Source organism: Mus musculus, chromosome 7, assembly GCF_000001635.26.
Source record: "Mus musculus strain C57BL/6J chromosome 7, GRCm38.p6 C57BL/6J".
NCBI lineage: Eukaryota > Metazoa > Chordata > Mammalia > Rodentia > Muridae > Mus > Mus musculus.
The window spans coordinates 71032320-71036954 of record NC_000073.6 but is presented as its reverse complement, the minus strand read 5'-3'; the positions used below and the strand labels follow the sequence as shown (position 1 = coordinate 71036954).

The following is a 4635-nucleotide window of genomic DNA, read 5'->3' as shown; positions in this document are numbered from 1 at the left end:
AGAGTCAAATGTGTGCATTCATAAGGTAGACTGAGTTAGTGATATGCATATATCAGTGAATTTTAATGTATAGAAACTAAGGGATCACCCTTTGCGCTTGCTGGTGCTCACACTCACCCGCTGTGCAGCACTCTTACAAGCTGTTTGGAGCTACGGAGGTGACTCCTCCTTCGGTATAGTTCAGTCACTAGTAAGTGAAGCAAGGATCAGAAGATAATTCTGAGTGACAGAATTGCATGGAAAGGAAAAGAATATATGGAGTCATCGAACACAGTGGAATAAGGCTAAGTGGGTCGGAGCTAAGCGGCAATCCTAAAGTACTCAGCATTGTCTTTTTTTATTAGCTCAGTCCATGATGAAAGCCTAGATATGTGTCATTCGGGATTCTGAATGCATCAACACGTATGTTTTAAACTATTAGGACAGAGAGGCGTTTACTAATTAGACACGTAGATACTCGATCACAATATGAGAAGCATTGTCAAAGAGTACAGTCGCAGTCTAATTTGTCACATATTCAGTGCTTAACCATTAGTACATTTACTTCTAGGGGTCCTTGAGTGGGTGTATCATTTGCCAGGTAATGTTCTGACCAGTCATCTCTTTTTGTCTTCACAGTCTTCTTAAATCTGGAAGCTATATTACTGACTACCAAATCTGAAGAAATGAGTATATACAGACTCTTGGTGTAATGGCTATTCTTGGTTGTCAACTTGATTATATCTGGGATGAACTACAATCCAGAAGTGGAAGGTCACACTTATATTCCAGATCTTGAGGTTGTAAGACTCAGGCTTCTGAGCCAGCTATTGGAATAGAGAACTTGAGGCATGTGGTCATGAAAAGTTTAGGTCTAGGCAAGGCAGTCTATGCCTTTAAGCCCAGGAGACTGAAACAAGCAGATCTCTGAGATCAAGGCCAGCCTGAGACAAAGCAGTTCCAAATCCAAGTGTGGTAGAACACGCCTTTAATCTGGGTCACACCTTCTTCTGAAGGCCTATATAAGGACATTGGAAGAAGGAAGACTAACTCTTCTTTGCCTGCTTGCAATGACTTGCCAGCACATCTGTTGGAACCTACTACTTCAGGATTCCAGCTTAGACAGAAGAGCAGCTGAAACTACTAGCCCTGTGAGACTGAGCAACTACTAGTTTTTGCACTTCCCATTCACAGCTGCCCACTGCTGGGTTAGTTGGACTACAGACTGTAAGTCATTACAATAAATTCCCTTAATATATAGACATTCCATAAGTTCTGTGACTCCAGAGAACCCTGAACCTCTTTGATAGTAAGGGTCAGGTAAAAACCCAGAGTATGGGTCCAGGGTTGGGAGAGGAACTTCTCTACAGCACCATAAAACATTTTGATGTATGTATATAGTATCTATATACAAGTGCTGAATAAATTACTACATTCTGGAAGAGCCAGTATTTCTCTCACATGCAGTAACCTCATATATAGTGTCTATTTATTTGGAAAGTACCTCTGTCTCTCTTGACCACAGAAACTTATGCCATGTTTCTCCAAACACCACAAAGAGATCATGCATCTGATTTTAAGTAATGTAACTCTTGAGTTCTTGAAAGAAACCCAGAGGCATGGAATGACCTGCCTGGTTTATGGCAGCTCAAGGAAGGCTTGACTGTTGTTTAGTCTTCCAGTTGATCTTAACTTGAAGTTAGAAAGAAAACATATCATTCAAACTCATGCGTGTAAACTAATGTCTTTCTGTTGCTGGCCCCTCTGTTCCTCATCCATTGGATGGAGGACCTCATAGCCTCTCCTTTCTCTCCAAGGAACTCGGAAAACACCATTTTGTTTCCAACACTGCTCCTGGGCTGGCAGCCCCTGTGTTTTGTCTCTGTAAGCATGTGTCCATGTGTTCAGAAAATGTCTCTTGAAGACCCAGAGTGAATTTGGTGACTCCAGGAGGAAATGGAACCTTAGCAGCTATCCACGATAATTCACTATCCAAACCTAGATCCTCTCTAGATGGAAAAGGATGGTTGATATGAATTTTGCTGTGACAACAGGTCTAAGCTTGTCAAGGAAGAGAGAATGGAGGATTTTGTGGCCCAAGTGTCCTTGGCAGAGCAGGGAAACACTGAAACTTTTTAGGAAAGTACAATAAACAGGATGGGTGTGTTGAAAGCACAGGACATAGTCTATACCTGTATAGAAATGTGTTTGAGAGGCATGGATAAGCAGGCTTTAACATATGACAGTAGCCATTTCATTACAGTGGAGGGGGCTGATGGATATGTATAGCAGGCCTAGATATGAGAGGCCTGCTGAAGATAAAAACCAGCTCAACTGGAGCTCCTTTGGATGGAGTTAGGGGACTAAAGAGTACAGAGAATAAGGATGGAACCTTTCAATATATCTACAAAGGCTGGATCCTAATGTGATTCCCTACGAACTGGCACAGGTAAGAACTTCACAGATCTTAGACAAGTGGCATAGTCTATGAAGCGTTCATCTGACACCATGTTTCATACACTCTTCTGTGGTCTGCTTCTCCCATAATCCCCCCATAATGCTCATTATTTTATTTTTCTTTACCACATAAACCATATACCACACTTAAGCATGTATACACACACACACACACACACTACAATTAATCAATAGTCATCTAAAAATACCATTGTGACTATGTCAGAAACTGCATGTGTTTCTGTAGTGCTATACTATGTAAAAACAAGTTTGTGGGCTATTTACAGATTAAGAATTGGCTAAGGCAAGGGAGGGACTTATAAATCTAACTGCCTGTGGTTGCCCACTGTGGGTAGTAACCAACTACTACTGGTGGCCTGTGCTATATGAGTAAGAACAGCTGCTATACTCATGGACAACACAGAGATTCAGTCTGTCATTTATTTACAATTTAAACTTGCCAGTCTCCCTTCCTATGTGCTAACCTAGGAGCCTTAGCATAGCTAAACTGGCCATGAAGCCACTTGAAGTTTACCCACAACTGCAAAGGAAGAAGAAGGAGCTACACTTCAGAACAAGCAACTGCTGCTTTCCAACTCTTTCCTCCAGCCTCCCAGCCCCTGGCTTTAAACAACAACAACAACAACAACAACAACAAACAACAAATCCTCTCCATTCTCCCTGTCAGAAGCAGCACAGCCTTGTCTGGACCAAATTCTTCCTATTAAGATCAATATTGCTATGTTCTCCACCCCCAAATCATCTGAGAAGTGGCCTAGCCGCAGCACTATTGCGAACTCGCTTGAAAGGGCACAAATCCTTTACAGATGCTTTCCATGGTATCTCTTCCCCTTAAATGACAACCGGGTGACTCGAAAAGGCACAGACTGTTTCCAAAAGGTGTTTTACAAAGCATGGGGGAGGTCCGTTGGCCTGTGAGACTCTGAATTATAAAATAATCCTTGCTTCAAACTCCCTGGTAAAAACACTGTGCATTAAGGATTTTGCAACCAAAGGAGTGGTCCCAAAGCCTTAGCATCTTAAGTTCCTTCCGAGGAACCGGGACAGGATTCACTTTGTTCCTCTTCCTCTCACATAGCATGATCTCCCCAAAGACTTCATTGGCAGCTTCATCCTGCCAAGAGTGCTCAGAGCGGACACTGTCCTTGCCTCTCCATCCCGAGAGTCGTGGTCCCGTGAGAAAGCACGTTCGCTTGCTTGGCTGTGGGAAACACCGCCGAGGAACACTCTTCCCAAATCCCTGCAGATAGAATAACTGGAAGCCACACTCATGAGCTTCCTTGTTTATATTCTACTCTGTAAAAATATCGGAAACCCAAAACAAGTCAGAAGCCCATGGGCACTGAATTATGTCAGCACAGCCATTCGGAACAGAAGAATCACTGGATTTATTTTAATAGCTGAGAAAGATGGAGGTGTGTGCAGTCTATTCTAGCTGCCAATTTATGATCTTTAAAAACATTTTTTTAAATTGACTGGTCCTTAAATATATCCCACCTCATCTTGTTCGAGCCAAGTTTTACAGATGCTATCTTAAAAATCAATTCAAAGAGCAGCTATAAACTCAAAAGCTTCCCCCTCGAAGTGGATATGGCAGAATGCAATTTTGTTTAATTTTAATTGACAGAGATGTCAGCCTAAGAGAATATTTTAGAATATTAGTGGGAACAGTAAACTTATGCCTTGACATTTTTATGGTATAATGGTATAATTCCCTGGGGAAAAAAAAAACTTCACTGTCAGGATTTACACTAAAGCAATACATATGGTACTTTTTTCCCCCCACTTAGTAAAGGAATGAGAAATGTATTACTAATTACACAATTGCTTTATCATCTGAAGCTGTAACTAAAATCTTTTCTGGATTTTCTAGCAAAATGGAGGTTCTTCAGAAACAATTAATTCTATTAGAAGGACTGGAGTAAGAAAAATTGATTCCAGCTGAACGAAAAACTGGTCCTCTTCTGCCTTCCTGCCTCCAGGAGCCACAGAAACTACCTATGTGGATTTTCAGGATTAAAAAGACAATGGCACTTACCAGCTTTTCAGCAAGACCTGTGCCAAGACAGAAGGTGAATTTCTTATCTTTAAAGAGAAACACAGGCAAGAAAGAAGAGCAGGAACCCGTCAGGCTTTTACACCTTCCTGTAAAGGCAACTGCCTCTGTGTGAGTTTTTA

The 4635-nt window shown here is 41.6% G+C and overlaps 1 long non-coding RNA gene across 1 annotated transcript in view; it reads left to right on the top strand.

Moving 5' to 3' along the window:
- Positions 1–1756: 1756 nt before the first annotated feature.
- Positions 1757–4635, top strand: part of Gm45990 — a 3147-nt gene continuing 268 nt past the window's right edge. Inside the window, exons 1-2 of the long non-coding RNA XR_001778176.2 lie at positions 1757–2428; positions 4331–4635. The exon at positions 4331–4635 is cut by the window's right edge and continues 268 nt beyond it. This is a non-coding gene — a long non-coding RNA (predicted gene, 45990). The remainder of the gene's footprint in view (positions 2429–4330) is intronic.